Source organism: Panthera onca, chromosome E1, assembly GCF_046562875.1.
Source record: "Panthera onca isolate mPanOnc1 chromosome E1, mPanOnc1 haplotype 2, whole genome shotgun sequence".
Lineage (NCBI taxonomy): Eukaryota > Metazoa > Chordata > Mammalia > Carnivora > Felidae > Panthera > Panthera onca.
Genome location: NC_138352.1, coordinates 37586440 through 37602851, shown reverse-complemented (window position 1 = coordinate 37602851; position 16412 = coordinate 37586440). Strand labels below are relative to the sequence as shown.

At 49.5% G+C, this 16412-nt stretch overlaps 1 protein-coding gene and 1 long non-coding RNA gene across 5 annotated transcripts in view; one reads left to right on the top strand and one right to left on the bottom strand.

Annotated features, from left to right (window-relative positions):
- Positions 1-16412, top strand: part of MYO1D (myosin ID) — a 362982-nt gene that overhangs the window by 333670 nt on the left and 12900 nt on the right. The window lies entirely within an intron of this gene.
- The window catches only part of LOC132688587 (uncharacterized), a 35554-nt gene that overhangs the window by 14952 nt on the left and 4190 nt on the right, over positions 1-16412 (bottom strand). Inside the window, exons 2-6 of one of the 2 annotated variants that reach the window (XR_014136066.1) lie at positions 15672-15770; positions 7208-7380; positions 3286-3520; positions 1861-2811; positions 385-518 (exon numbers count right to left, since the gene is read on the bottom strand). This is a non-coding gene — a long non-coding RNA (uncharacterized LOC132688587). The remainder of the gene's footprint in view (positions 1-384; positions 519-1860; positions 2812-3285; positions 3521-7207; positions 7381-15671; positions 15771-16412) is intronic. The other variant, XR_013552041.2, reaches the window with a different exon arrangement.

The following is a 16412-nucleotide window of genomic DNA, read 5'->3' as shown; positions in this document are numbered from 1 at the left end:
GCCGTTGTTGCGGCCCAGCGTTGAATTTGCTGAGCTGCGGTTAGAAGAGGGCTGTGCCGCTGTGGTACACGCTGTGTGCGCTCCCACCTCCACACGCCTCGCGGCAGTGAGGGCTGGGGAACGTCATCTCGCACAAAGTAGTTGTGGAGAAGCTGGCAGTGCTGCTGAAGGTAACCGCCGATAACCGTGGCTCGTGCGTTCGTTCCTGTCTGCCTAAAGCACACGGTTGGGTGGGGAGAAGGGACGCGAGTGGAGACCGTATGTAACTGAAAACTTCCTCCACTGTAAGAAGGACTCTCTTGAGAGAACTGTCTCCTAGTTGGAAACCTATGCTGTCTCCTTGTCGAGAATAACCGCACCTTAAAAACAAGGGTCAAAACTTACCAGCCCACAAAAAAGAAGGCTTCATGAGGAAGGATGGCCAGGATACAGATGTCGCTAGCTGTTTTCAGGTTATCCAGCCACGATTTTCACTTCTCGTTTATGTGTCAGACACGGCGTCACGTTTTTGTCCGTACCTGCACAATTGAAGATTTTTGTCAAACTCAGAACTGACAAAGGACTTGACTTAAATAGATGCCGTGATAAAATAGAAAGCTTATTACAGAAGTGATTTGAAGAACAAAGAATTCGACACAGTCTAAAAAATACATCGGGGTGGGGGAGAAAAGGAGGAGGGAGTTCTTGGTGAGCCTGGAACATTATTCAGCACATATTTGCCAGGCACCTGCTGTATGCCAGGCCGGACGCTGGGCTGGGAAGTGGGGGTGCAACTGTGGACAAGACCTGAGCCCACCCAGGAGTTTAGAGTCTAGTGGGGAGACTGGAGGAATAAACAGGCCTGTTTGTAAGAAAAATATTACAGTCCGAGGTGTTAAGTGCCTCAAAGAGAGAGTTAACCCTGTCTTAGAGGATCGGGAGAGGCTCCCCAAGGGATGCTGATGTTGAGAATCAAATGAGAAATAGCGTTGGTCCGGAAAAAGAACCCAGAGTCTTCCAGGTGGGAACAGAATGTGCAAAACTCCTAAAGGCAAAAGCATCGTGGTGGATGGGTGTATGGGCTGAGCCAAGAGACTGATGGCTGAATGAGCCAGAGAAAGGCAGGTAAGCACCTGTTGGGGAGAAAAGCTGTTAAGGGGGAGCAGGAGGAAGCCTGCAGCCAATCCGGTCCGGCTTTCCCCTCAGCGGAGTGACCCAGCCTCTGGTACATGGTAGCTATTGTCACTGAGGTAGGCTCCTGGCAGGCCAGCTACCTGCCTCACCCTTCCTCCTTTCTTCCTGAGACCAGGAGACAGCAGCCCCTCACTCAAAGCACAAAACTGAGAGGAGGGTCTTCAGGAAACTGTCAGGACCTGAGTGTTCTGGGGCTGAGAAGTTTGGGTCCTGAGAATAGAAAGAAATCTTCCTTTCTAGCAGGATTCTGGCCCCATCCCCAGCCTGGAGCAGGCTCTCAGATGCACAGCTGTGATGTTGCACCTCAAAATCCAGGGGGAAAAGTCTTGAGATCCCCCGGGAAAAAAAAAAAAAAAAGAAAGAAAGAAATTTTAGAAATCACCTGACAAGAAATGTCAAGTAATATTGACTAGAAATCAAACCACAGCAGCTGCTTTCCACAGCTGCATGCCATGTGGTGACCATGTCTGAACAAACTAAATGAGTCTAAAAATAACCAGGAATGTAAAATTCTTGAGGAGCTGGGTTTCTGAATGAGATAGTCACAGAAATGAGGGAGAGAGGGAGGGAGATTTGTCTTTGGGCCATTGGATCAGTGATCAGAGGTGTATCACCCCAGGAGCCGAGGACATAACACCGGGAACTTGCAGTTCCCCACTCGAACAAATTGCGTGAACCTCATTGTACCCATTTTACAGATGGAGGAAAAAACACGTTGACGTCTGAGCTCTTTCAGACTAAGAGTTCCTCTTCTCAGCTGTAATCCAGGTCCAGGTGACTTCCTAAGGAAAACAAAAGTCATGAAATACAGAAGTAAGTCACTTCTTCGTGGTTTCCATCATAGTCTCAGCCCGTTAGGGTGGAGGTGTTTATGACACTTTCCTAAGAAACCCCTTTTTTTTTGGTTGTGAAATTGAGACTGGGACTTTCTCCCCAGTAGAAGAAAAAGTTGATGTCAGAAGGAAGCATGCTCCACCAAGACAAAAGCAAAAGGATGCTTTTATCATTATTATTATTATTATTATTATTGGGAATTTAAAAAAAATACCCATTTAGTGCCCCCGTCCCCAAACAATAGATATACTTTCCCATGCATAGAAAAGCACCAGCAGACTTTTTTTATGGCCTTTTCCAGTAAGGAAACGGGTTTATCCCCGATTGTAGCAGCCCTGTAGTAATCATAATAGTGCTTAGGCTGCAGGCGCTGTGCTAAGAAAGCTCTTTGCCATGGCTCATGACTCTTTGATCTTCACAAAATCTGGATGAGGGCGATACGACTGTGATCCCCATTCCATGACCAAGGAAGCGTGTGTTTGGAGAGGTGTAGAAATTTGCCCAGGGCACCCTGCCTGGCAGTGTGGACGCTCAGTTGCCCCAGTTCCGTTATTTGTCACAGAGGCTAAATGGGCTGGTTTTTTAGAGACTCCTCAGTTTCCTGTGGAGAGTTTTTCTGCGTTTGATTTGCATTTATCTCGCCCTTTCATTATTGGTGAGACCCGGTGCTTCCTTTTCCTCCCAGAGACTGGATGAATGGGTGCCGAATCGGAGAGCAGAAGCCCGGGTGAGGGTTTCGCTTTCACCACTCACCACCTCCGTGATCGTGCACAATTCACCATCCCCCTGCACCTGGTTCCTTGTCTGTAAAATGAAGTTGCAAGAGTATAACAGGGGTCCACCCCTGTGCTCACCCCCTCTCTCCCCTGCGGTCCTGCCTGCTCTTTCCCTTCCTTCTCTTCCGGGCCATCCTTCTCACATGCAGCGGGTGGGCAGGGGACATGGTGTGAGGAGCGGCTGTTGTCCAGGAGGCTCGGGGGACCCCGAGAGAGTGAGGACATCAAGCGGTGTGATGTTGCTCAGTGGAACGCACAGGTGAAGCCGGACCCCCTCAGCCGCAAAGCATAAATCGGACTTGGCTTTGGAGCTCTGCACCCCTGCTCGGGTTTCTCCTGGGTCTCCCTATCCTTAGCATCCTCACACTGCCCCTTAGCCTCACACCGACTTTGTACCGGGTCGTCCCGTCCTCCCCCTGTCCCTCCCCCTCTCGGCCTCACATCTTGCTCTGTGCCCCATTCCCTTGGGAGTCTGCTGTCAGTTTGGGAAACGGGGTCTCACCTGCAGGTATGTTCTCAGATGTCCCCTCCAAACCCCGTAGTGCTTTAACTCATCTTCACATCAGACACTTGAAAGGCCTCCAGGAAATGAGGGTAGTTTGGGACAGAACTCTTTCCTTCTGGTTTCCAACGGGAAACCAAAAGGTCCATAGGTCTGGTGGTTTCTGCTCACCATTAGGAGACAAAATCACGCCTTCCACGTGGGATGGGAGTCAAGACAAAAAGTGGGTGATGCCCTGTGAAGATAATGTATTTGATACCATTTAAAAATTTTTTTAATGTTTTATTTATTTTTGAAAGAGAGAGAGACAGAGCATGAGCGGGGGAGGGGCAAAGAGAGAGGGAGACACGGAGTCTGAAGCAGGCTCCAGGCTCCAAGCTGTCCGCCCAGAGCCCGACGCAGGGCTTGAACCCACAAACAGAGAGATCATGATCTGAGCTGAAGTCAGATGCTTAACCGACTGAAACACCCAGGAGCCCCAGATACCACTTTAAATTAACATGTCCTTTAACCACAGAACATAAAATTATTTGTTCATGGAGGATATGTACCTTTTATTAGACATGAATATGTGGAATATTTCAGGGAAACCGGGATTTATTTCATCGAGGGCGACTGGTTAGGGTTCTGTGGACAAAGAAGTCCTCACCACCCATATCTCTGCTAATTCACATTTCCCCAAATCATTTTAAATTTTTGGCCACTCATTTCACTACTTATGATGTATATTTAAGTATTCCTTCAAGCTCTGCCTCCCAAACATAGAAGCGGCTTCTGTGAGGCATTGAAAATTCCTCTTTCACTTCCTCAGACTCCTTCTCAGTTTGTTCTTGATTGTGTGGGAATTCGTGGGCCTTTATCACACAGAGTCAGCCTCTAAAGGAAAACTGCTTTAATGTCACTGTCATAACGCTCATTCCAGACTACAGAAATGCTGTATATCGCTTGGGCCTTGTCCCTATTTTAGGTGTGTTTCCAAGGAGTAGGTTGGTTGTCATGGTTTAGAAGAACTTTGCTGTCAGGATCCAGTAATACCAGAGGGAGGCACAGGCCATCTGTCCCTCAGGGAGAGGTCTTCAGGAAATAAATAGCCTCTGGCCAGAATGTTTGAGATGTTTCTGTGCTTAAAGTACAACTCAAGGTCAGATCATTTCTCAAGGCCCACTTCTAGAATTCTGAGCTTCCAGAATTGAGGTTTGGTCTTTTAGGTCAACGTGTAGAAAGGTAGTGTGTTGTCTGTAGGCTTTCCCCAGTCGTACTGGTCAGGAAATGCCGGACAAAGGGGCTAATTCCCTGCCCCCGTGTTCTTAGCTTCTTCGTCCTTCTGTCCCCTGTTCCACCTCCATCATTCCACCTGCAAGGAAGACGAACGTCGCCTTGCCAGTCATCTTTGAATACAGGAAGGTTAGAGTTCTGGAATGCAGGCATAAGAGCAGTTCGCATTAGTTTAAGTTTATTTATTTTGAGAGAGAGAACGCATGTGCTCGTGCACGAGTGTGAGGGGAAGTGGGGAGAGAGGTAGAAACAGAATCTTAAGCAGGCTCCGCACCGTCAGCGCACAGCCTGATGCGGGGCTCGATCTCACGAATTGGGAGATCATAACCTGAGCCAAAATCAAGAGTCGGATGCTTAACGGACCGAGCCTCCCATGCACCCCCACATTTATTGCTTTTATTCAGTTTTTCTGTCGGTGGCTATGGCAAGGCCTGGTTGAGAATCCTTCCTTACCCTGGGATCCCAGAGTGACTTCCAAGATTAGCACAGAACACAGAGGACTCTTGGAATGGACACAGCACCTGTCTAGCCAGACAGAGCCAGTTCTGTTGGTCAGGAAATGGCACTCCGGTCAGATTCGGTGTGCTCTCATCCCTGGGAATGCCACAGTCCTGGCCACGGCAGCTGAGAGCAGAGCTGCTGGGAGCCAGCTCCTGCCAACCCACACCACCCCATCACACGCCTGTTATTCATCAACATGCCTCTTTAATATCTTACAAAGTGTGATGCTCCAGACCCAGGCAAGATGTGTCATAAAGGGGAGACTTCGCCTGGTGGATAAAAAGGCATGTGTTCCTGCCCACGTTTTTGCTATTCGCTGAGTTTTCAGAAACTTCCCAACCACACCCCTTGGTCTTTGTTTGAGTTCAAAGGGAGGCATCTGTGCTAACAGGATGTTTCTGGGCTCAGTCCCTATTGCATTCAGGAGGCTGACCTTGGGAAGTCCTCTCTAGAGACTTCATTTGAGCCCAGGCCATCCCCCTCGGCTAGTGTCCCATCATGGGCTCAGCAGTTACAGAGATGGTGAGTTTCTGCCCTCAAAGGGTAGTTTCACAAGTCTCTCCCTGCTCGTGCAGAAATACAGTCTGAGAGATAATAGCATGAGGTTGGGCTCCAAGTACCAAAAAAAAAAAAAAAACAAAAAACAGACTGATTTTCTGGAGCAGGAATCTGAGCAGGAAAATTGTCATGTGTGGCAAACGGCTGCAGGATGATTCTTGTGGCCTCAGTCTTCAGGGTTTCCACTAATCCTATTTCACATGTCTGCAGGGGTAGCCCTTTCTCCTCCCCCCCCCCCCCCCCCCACTTTTAAGCATTTCTGGCCAATATATATGCCTGGTGTAAAGGAGAAAAACGAAAGAGCCTGCAATTCGCCCAGATACCCCATTTCTTAGTGTTCTTGCCTTAAACCAATCACACCCTGTTAGCTGACCCAAATCCATATCCCCATTCCCTTTCAGCCACCCAGTGAGCTCAGTGTGCCAGCAGATGAGCTAAGCCCCAAATCATCACCTTCTCTAGAAAGACAAACAAATAAAAACAGCCGGAAGGGGGGAGGGTGGATGGGGGGGGGGTGCATAAATGATGCATTAAACTACAGTCTGGAAGGAGCTGGCGCTGCCGGGCCTCCTCGGTGGGCGTGCGTGTGTGTGAGCACACATTTTCCACCCGCAGCACCCCCGCCCCAGGCCGGCAGCGGCGGCGGCCTGTCAATGTCAGAGGGAATCGCTAATGCGCGCGTCGCCATGGCGACCAGGGGAGCGGCGGAGCTAAAAGCAGCAGCCTCTGCGGGCCCGCCTCCCCCGCCGCAGCCCACCCTGGGCTCTGCGGCTTCTCTTTGTCTCGCTCGCCGCCTGCGCCCCCACCTCCGTCCCAACCCCCTCCTCCTTCCCCCTCCCCCTCGCCTTTGTCGCCTTGCCCCCCACCCTCCCGCTGCAGGTATGGGGGTGGGGGGAGGGGGCCGGGGGGAACTGGGCCGGTCCACACGCGCCCCTTTGCTAATCTTGGAAACCTTAATGCCTCACTTGAAACCAGTCTTTTCAAAAGGGGATCAGGAGAACAGGAGCTGGTCTTTCTCACCTGGACGCCCATCCGTGGCTCCTTGTCCCTGTGGCCGTGGCCCTCCCTCTCTGGCCACCGGAGCACAGGACAGACAAAGGAGGTCAGGTGCTGCCCACTTTGCCCCCCACCCCCCACCCCAGTGACTCGGACCTGAAAGTCCTGCAAACTCACTGCATCTGGGCCTCAGAGAGCTCATCCACTACGAGTTCCTCATCTAGGTGAGGTTGCTGCCCCCAGATCAGGACGTCCAGGGCTTGGGCTCTTTGGGTTGGCAGTGTGTACCAAAATGTGCTGTGCTGCTGTTAGCATTCAGGGTCACCTGGTAATTAAGGGTGCTGAGGCCACGGTAATGACCCCCAACCCATAAACCCTTCTGTTCTCCACCTGTGTCCTGGGGCAACAGAGCAGCTCTAGTGGAGGGCACAGCTTAACACGTCAGATTGTCTTATGTTCTAGCTGATGCCCTCTTCTTTACAAGAAAAAATGATAATCATACAAAAAACATTTGTGATACAGCGTGGTCTAAAGAAACAGCTTCTAGATACTAGCTGTATCTATCCAACACATAAGTAGGCATTTGGTTTACCTGTAGGCATTGAAACGACCTTTTCCATGTTCTGAAAGTCACACTCAGCATTTAAGTGATGAAACACTGATTAACAGCCCAAAGCCGGGACCGCTCTTGTCATGGCCCTGAGTCAGTGGCTCTCTAGTATCCTCTGGTTTCCTCAACATACCATGGCCCCATTGCCATCATTCCTACATCAGAAATAAAAGGCATTCTTGAGGATGGGTATGGCTGAGATTTCAGCTTTAAAGTCACCCGCTGATAAATAAGTGAATTTATCCTATATAGTCACACAGAAAGTTGTCTGGACCACTGATGGCAAAGTGGAAGTGCAGGTGCCTGTAGGGAGGGGGCCAAGAGGCCAGAGGACAGGGTAGAAGGCGAACTTGCTTTCCCTACATATACCCTCGTACCTGTGGGTGTTAGACCATGTGCATTTATTATTCACTTTTTAAAACAAAGCATGATATTAAAATTTAACATCACTTCCTCAAGAATGCATTTCCTCATTTCCCCCAGAGTAGATCTATGTGATTCCATAGCACCCTGTACTGTTTATGTTCAGTGCTTTTCCCAGAATCCTGGCTAAATGGAAATGAGTGTGTAAGTCATGTTTATGTAAGTCTCCACACCAAACTGTAAGCTTGGGGGGGGGGGGGGGCGGGGCAGAAGCAAGACCTGTCTTACACACCACTGGGTCTTCAGGGGCTGGCACGCAGTCAGCACTTAGTATGTACCTGTTGAATACAGAGGTGAAGAGAAGTGGATGGGAGGGTACTGACAGAGTGATGGGGCCAGGGGGTTGGCAGGGTGCTTATCTCTACGGCCCTCCTCCAAGCTTAGTGACCTTTCAAAAAATTTTTATTTTTTTAATGTTTATTCTTGAGAGAGACAGAGCATGACGAGAGGGGCAGAGAGAGGGGGAGACACAGAATCCCAAGTAGGCTCCAGGCCCTGAGCTGTCAGCACAGAACCTGACGCAGGACTCAAACTCACGAACCATGAGATCGTGACCTGAGCCAAAGTTGGATGCCTGACCAACTGAGCCACCCAGGCGCCCTGCTTTGTGACCTCTCAGAGACTCAACCCCTCCTGTATCAAATAGCTCTATAACATACTTGCTCCAAATAATTCTTGTGTGATTGAAATGCATCACAATAAGGAACTTGATGAATCAGTTAAACTGTATATAAAGGGAACCCTGTCATTTGCCAAAGCAGTTCCCAAGCAGCTGATTGGAGCAGTTGTCTGAGGCAGGTCAGGGCCAGCTCTTCTTCCAGTCATTCTGGAAGCTCTGGTGATCTGCAGTACGGTGTGGCTCAGGAAGCCACTTGGGGCTTAACAGCACCAACGTCCGGGGGCCACACACACACCAAATGAGTCAGTCTGTAGGAGTGGAGCCTGACCACTATCAGGGCCCTGTTTTGCAAGTGCTTCTCTAGTCATGGTGCACAGTCAAGGTTACGAATCATTGCTCTGTGGGCTTCTCAGAGGAAGTGGGGACACTTTGCTCACCAAACCCAGAGATTCTATTTCGGCCAATAAGCTGATGCCAATACACTTTACCCTGGACAAAGAGATTATTTGCTTTAGCCCACTTTGGGTTGTTTCAGTCCTGCTCGTGGAACCTCTCCCTCTCTTTGCCTTAAAAAGTCTGTGGGTCCCCTTCTGCGATAGTCGTTTAAAACAAATATGTAACTATCTATCCAGGGCACGAACCATTTTTCAGACTTGCCTGGGCAGCAGTGACCTAAATATTGCTCAGGGTGTCTGACTTCCAGCCCCAGAGGAAGAGTGCATGTGGTTTGCTTGTTTTCATGCTAATGAAGTTGAGCCAGTAATGCAAGGTCCCCATCGGGATGGCTGAATCATTTGATGCTATGAAATCGTTCTTTAGACAGAAAGCAGTGGTATAGGGTTATTATGGAATTGTTCATTTTTCAGCAGAATCACTCAGGCACTCACGCAATCTAATTTGTTGTGCCATTTTTAATTGTCAGGAGATAAACACTGGAGGAACGTTGGTAGGAATGCCTCAGCCCATTGTACCAGCCAGAGTAGATCTTTGGAAAGTGTGACTAACCCATTTGTGAGCCAACAGGGGTAGAGGTGGATTGTTCTGTCCTCTCTCCCAGGTGACCCCGCAGGCAGTAAATAAGGCCACTAAGGCTGTACACACACAGTACACACACTGTACACACACTGCCCACCAAGATATTAGATGCAACTGACTTTCAACTAGAGGTGTGCCTACGCTCGAGGTCAAGGCAAATTTGGCTAGCAGCCACCTGGGGGCACTTCCCGTTGAACTCTCTTAGGAGACTGGGCGGCAGGGAAATCAAGGTTAGTCTTGGGCTCTTTAGTTAGTGATCATGGAGAGAACTGGAACTCTTCATGGCAGGCAGGAAAAGCTCAGATGTGGCTTAAGAGAGCCCACATTCCCATTTCCAGCCAGCATGCTCCAGCCTGGATCCATACAACCCATTTCTGGGAACTTAAAAAGTAAGAGAGCAGTCGCATAGACTTGAGACCCCATGGGGCTTTTGATGTGTCTTCCAGCAACAGCATGGTGAGTGGTTTCTGTGATGTGGGATTCCTGAACAAGAAGGACTGGACCACCGCCACTGGTTCCTCTCTCATTACAGGGCCAGAAATAGATGCCCCATCCCAGGAAAAGGGAAATAAGGCTGCATGGAATGTTTCATCTGTTGGAATATTGTTCTGTGCTGCCTGACAAGATTACTGAGTTCTCAGTTCTATAGCAGTGGCGTTGAGTAAGAGTCTGAAAATTGATGCATTATGTACTCGCTTAAAATAGCAAATGCAGAATAGAAAAACCAGAGCTGCTAAGAAGTGTGCGGAACATATTGATAGAAAGGCCTGCTTCGCCTCTGTTATTACCAGCATGAAAGGGTGTATCGGAGCAGGGGGCAGATTTTCCATCAAAAGCATTCGTGTGGTGAAGGCTTCTGTACCGCAGTGAGACGAGGGTACATTTTTTAGCTAACATAACTGCATGCAAACCCTTCTGTTCTCAAACAGGTGGTAGAAAGTGGGCAGTTTGTTTCTTTTCATCTCAGGGTTCTGGAGTTGGTTTATGAGATGGTTGCTTCTGTTTTAAACTCTTTGAATTCCCCTCAGAACAAAAATCCCCAGTGTCTTGCTGCCTAATCAAATATGCTTCGCCGTGGGTTACAGTTGCCTGGATGGGCAGCAAAATTTAGTAAGAGTGAGGTGGAAAATGTATAAAAAGAACTGTGTCATCATCATTTGTCAGCTTAAATGGGATTTTTTTAAGTACTCAAGAACAAGTTGAAAGGACCTTCTGGGATCACAAGCCTCTCGCCAGCATGGCCCTAGAAGGTGGCAGAGTTGTTTGGTGAAGGGCTGTCCTTGATCAAGCGAAGAGGCCTTGAGACGCAAGGGCTCCTTTGGCCTCACGTCAGTTGTTGAACCAACCTCCTAAACGTGAGAACCTCCTTCACTGAAGCACTTCACTCCATTAACAGACGTTCATGGAGCATGTACTCAGCACCAGGCTCTGTGCTAGCCACTCTGCCTGGATTTTCTCCACCTCTCACCAAAGCCCTTGGGGAGAGAGGGCATTGCTCCCTGTTAATTAACTACCCCCATGGAGGAAACTGAGCTTCAAAGGAGCAGGTGATGGGCCCGGGCCAGACAGCTGAGCTCAAACCCCAGACCAGCTAATTCCAAAGGGCAGGTTCCTTCCACTGTGCCCCATGGTCTCCTCCCTTGATTAAGCAGCATTCCTAGAAATACAAAGAACCTAGAGGTCCCCAGGCCCCGGGTCTGCCCTGCCGCTGCCACCACTATCTGGAATGGCCGACTCTCAGGTGTGGTATAGTCAGTTCCACAAGACTGCTGGGTGTCTGAGGGAAATCACTTTTTCCAGGCTCGGCGAGCAGCAGTTGGATGTGGTAACGGCCCCTAAACGGGGACTTGAACTAACCATTGAGTAAAACATAATTTGCCGATTGTCATGGGACACTGACCAGTTTCCAAATTCCTGTAGGGCACCACAGTTTTAGAGAATGTGACCTTCTGTTTGCAAAGCCAAGATTTCTTTTCATTTTTCTCTTTGTTATTTCCTTTATAATGTGTACTATCGCTCCTAGAAATACTGCTTTAAAAGTTTGGGTACTTTCAGATAAAGATTGCTGGAAGGAATGGTGGGGAAAGTGTAAAAAAAAAAAGAAAAAACGGTAACATTTAACAGGGAATTTGAAATACTAAGGGGCTCGGAATGGGGGAGAATGGCAGCCAGGTTGCAGAAGGCACAGTTGCTCAGACAGGCTGCTGTGCTTGCCACGGTTAACAGTGCATTTCCAAATTCTAGGCTTATTTGCCTAATAGAACACAGCACCACAATCATATTGTAATAGCATGCGTGAACAAAGTAGGTTTTGTGAAACAGTTGTGATACATGACCTGCCTTACCGGCTCATGTGTTTCTCTTAAGAAAAGGAGAGCAATGAGTTGTGTACCCCTGAGTCGACATCATACATCATGTGTAGTGAAACCCTTTGGATGATTTTCCAGAGGAAGTTCAACTCCACACTGGCCAAAACCAAACTCATTCTCTCTCTTCCCTCACCCAAGCTGAAGAGCTAGGAACATTGGCAGACTCCCTTTCCCCACCTACATTAGTCAGTCACCGGATTCTTACCCTGATGCATCTCAGACTTAACTCAGCTTTGCCTTCTTACTGACCACAGTCCTTACTCCCTTGATTGGCAGTTTCCTAACTGGTCTTCCAGCCTGAAAATGCCCACATCAATCTCTCATCCACATACCTGCTTCCTCTCTATCAATTTTACAGATTAGCTTTTTATTAAGCACCTACTGTATGCCAGCCACTCTTTCAAGCACAGGGGATATGGAGAAGGTTCCACTCCCATGAAGTTTACTTTTGGGAAGGGGGTGGGAGCCATAGGAAGACAGACAGTGAGCAAGCCAATCAAACAAGTCAGTTTCAGATCATGGTATGTGCACAGAAGAAGACAAAGTATTATCTATCTTCCCTTCCTGAGATCCCTTAAGGATGTCCCCATTGCCTACAAATTTAAGCCTCAACTCCTTGCTCGTCTTCCACCCCAGCCTATCTGGCTGGCCTCGGCTCTCACCACCCTCTCCCAAACACACTTCAATCCTGAACTCCAGTCCCATGCTTGCCATTTTCTGCACACTCTCTAAATTTCACTTTTAGGTCAAGCTTCAGGGTCATCTCTAAGTCCTCCTCACCCTCCGAGGGGCAGTTCATTGCCTCCTGTCTGTAGGGTTCTAGAGATCTCTGTGGGCTGGGGAAGCCCAGGTAGGCCTCAGGAAGGAGGCACAATGAGAGCAAGAGGGATGTTATCAAAGGAAGGAGAGACACTGACTATGCTGGGCGAGCCCACTGGGCTCACTGGGAGCCTGTCGTCATGGAGAGAGCCCAGTTTGTTCAGTGTATCTGCCTAGCAGAGCCATGGGCCACACAGCCCAAGAGGCTGCCCCTCTCGACAAAAGCCTCCACATCTGCCTGGTGGTGGGCACTTCCCTCCACTCTGAGCTTCCTGAACGCACTCTAGACCTCATGGTGCCAGCCCAAGTGCCTTATAGAGTAGCTGTTTAAGTCTGCCTCCCTCCAGGGGCTGGAGCTCCTTCAGAACGGAGCTGTTTTATTATTGATCTTGCAGCCCAGAGCCTTAGACACAAATGTTTGATGTAGAACGTGTTTCAAGACAATGCTGACAAATTCCTGAGCCTGTGAATAAACGTTTTTTGTAAGTTCATTTATTTTGAGAGAGAGAGTGAGCGGGGGAGGGGCGGAGAGAGAAGAAGAGAGAGAACCCAAGCAGGCTCCGCACTGTCAGCACAAGAGCCCAATGCAGGGCTTGAACCACAAACCATGAGATCCTGACCTGAGCCAAAATCAAGAGTCAGACGCTTAACCGAGCCACCTAGGAGCCCCTGGATTTTTCTTGGTTCCTAACACTGTTCAAAAATGCCATCCTTTGGGGCGTATGAGTGGCTCAGTCGGTTAAGCATCCGACTTCAGCTCAGGTCATGATCTCACGGTGTGGGAGTTTGAGCCCCGCATCGGGCTCTGTGCTGACAGCTCAGAGCCTGGAGCCTGCTTTGGATTCTGTGTCCTCCTCCGCTCGTACTCGATCTCTGTCTCTCAAAAGTAAATAAACATTAAAAAATATTTTTAAAAATGCCATCCTTAAAAAATAAAGAAATAAAAAAAAAGAGGGGCACCTGGGTGGCTCAGTCAGTTGAGCATCCAACTTCAGCTCAGGTCAGGATCTCACAGTTCGTGAGTTTGAGCCCCGCGTCAGCCTCACTGCTGTCAGCCTGTCAGCACAGAACCCGCTTCAGATCCTCTGTCCCCCTCTCTCTGCCCCTCCCGCTGTATTGTACCAAAAATAAATATTTTTTAATGCTATCCTATAAGTCCCAACCCAGTGAAAATAACTAATCTTATGTATACATTCTTTTCACGACTCTCTTTTAGTATGTACGCCCCCAGTGTGTAACCCCCCTCAGTGCTCAGTTCTCAGAGCGGGGACTGTGATCCTGTTAGCCCCTCTGTAGAGCGGCCCGGGGACACACACAAACAGAAACCCAAATGCCTCTTAATGATGGGGAGTTGAATAGGCAAATATAGGATGGTGTTCCTGACAAGCCACTAACGCGCATCTGTTCAGAAGAAGATGTGGGTCCTGGTGCGTGTTCAGTCCAGTCGTATTTAGCACCTTCATTAATGATGTGAGGAGAAAATAAACACCAGTGTTCACAGATGGTGCTAACTTTGGCAGTGCTGTAACAGAAGTGTCAAGATAGGAGAAGTAGAGATGTAAGCAGGAAACAGCAAAGATGTTAAAAAAAAAAAAAAAACAACTCTCAAACATATTTTTTTGGTAAAATAAAGCCCCTTAGAGCACGAGCACAAGCACAAGACGAGAAGTTGAAGGGGGAGAGAGGGAGAGAGGAAGGGGGAGGTGGAAGAGAGAGGCAGGAAAGTGGAGCTTTCACACAGATGTCCCCCAAAGGCTCCAGAGCCTCCAGAGGCACCGTCCTCTTGTCAGAGGTGATGCCACATGGCCTGGGTGTCCCCCTGACCCAGCCTGAGCTATAGCTGTGGTCACAGCCGCAGGCCCATTTGTTTTGTGGTAGGCTTTTTGTTTGGTTTGGCAGTGTTGTGTTTTGTTACTTCTGTTTGTTGTTCTTCCCTCGTATATTTGAGGGAGCTGAGGGTATGGTTTTGTTCTTACAGTTCGGTTTTCAGAGGTTTCATTATCCCTCGCGTAAAGCACCAATTTGGGCATTTGGGGAGGGACAGAGGAACGCAGCCTTTAAAGAAAGAGTCCAGATTCCAAATGTATAAATAAAGCAGAATGCAACATTCTCCCCACCTTGGTCTCCGACGGCGGGAGGGGGAGACAAATCACAGAGCGAGCGGCGGTCCCCGGCACGCGGAGGCCGGGCCCTGCCCCACCTCGCCAGGGCACGGCTGCCCACACACAGGGGACAGCAACCTGCCGGCGTCCTCCTCGGGGACACCAGCACGCACCAGGGAATAGTCAAAACCGTGCACAAACTCTCCAAGCACCGGGACAGAGCCCCCATTCTTTGGCAGCCTGGAATCAGCCAGGCCTGGCAACATCAACCGCCTTCGGGCCAGGGGCCGAAGAAGGAAATGCCCAGAAAGAGAAACACACAAGTGGTAAAAGGGGGTCGCGGTCGTAGGCAAGAAAGTCCAAACCTCGGCGTCCTCACAGCGGATGACAAATGCTTTCGAATCTGACTCACAAGCACCAAGGATTAAGGAACCCCGCGCCGCGGAGCTGGTGGCCGGCACGAGAACCAGAGGAGCGCCTCCGTGTGGGACTGAACAGATGGGGGCTCAGTGGACCCCCTGGGCCTAGGGGTGGGTGGCCTCAGCACTTTGCACCACAGGGAATCCTTGACCTTGACAGCTTCTCTGTCCCCGTCTACAGCACAGGCATGATCTCAGCGCCTCGTAAGGTTTGGGGAAGCATTGAAAGAGGCACTGAAAATGGCAAAATGTTTAATACACTGCCTCGTACATGGCAGGTTCTCGATGAACGCGTGATTTTCAGCCTCCGCTCCCCCAATTCAAGACCGTTTTACGACCGCATGAGGCATGCTGCTACGTGATACCAGCCTTAGTCACCACGTGTGTGTTTACGTATTTTTGTTTCCGGAACCCATCAGTCCACATGTTTGCCATCCTACCATGTGTTTTTATTTCCTTAGCAGAGGGACAGGAGCGCCTACCATGGGAAAGCTTGGATTCACCAAGCGAGGCCATGATTCACTTTGCAAAGGGATCCTTCTCCAAAGAGCATCCCCGTGAGCATGCCTGGTGCCTCTTACTAGGCCTCTCCCTGTAAACAGACCCTCGCTCAGAGTGAGGTGCCAGGGGCCCCTGTGCCCGAAAGCCTGGCGGACTCACCTCTCAGCAACACTGCTTTGAAGATGCACCAGGCTGGCCTCGGGTCTTCCGGTTGGTGTCGTATGTCACAGTGAATCCCCGCGACTTTCTCAGTCATGTCTTTAAAAAAAAAAAAAAAAAATCTTTCTCTAGACTTTTATGCGACTCCTATTTTGTATTAGACGCTGCGCTAGGAGCTCTCAATGGGGCGATGAAAAACACTTCTGCTGTGCTCAGAGCACGTAGTAAAGAGGCAGAGTAGCTAACAAAGTCCAATGACTATTTTAGTGGCAGGATGCACAGAGCTTAAGGCTTGGACTCTAGCCTCGTTGCCTGGGTTCAAATTCTGGCTGTGCCGTGTGACCTTGGCACGTACTTAGCCTCTTCAGGCCTTATTTCCTCTTCCGAAAATGGAACTTACCACATGCTCTCACGAGGATCTCACAAACCGGTATTTGTGAGGCACGTACCATATGCTTTTCTGCTATCGTTCTATTATTATTATCCAGGCACGCCTTGCTTCATGGTGTGTCCCTTTGCTGTGCTTCACAGATCAAAGATCGAGAAGTGTAATCCGAATTCTCGGAGGGGCGCCTGGGTGGCTCAGTCGGTTGAGGGTCCGACCTCGGCTCAGGTCACGGTCTCGCGGTCCGTGAGTTCGAGCCCCGCGTCGGGCTCTGGGCTGACGGCTCCGAGCCTGGAGCCTGTTTGGGATTCTGTGTTTCCCTCTCTCTCTGCCCCTCCCCCCCCCCCCGAAATAAA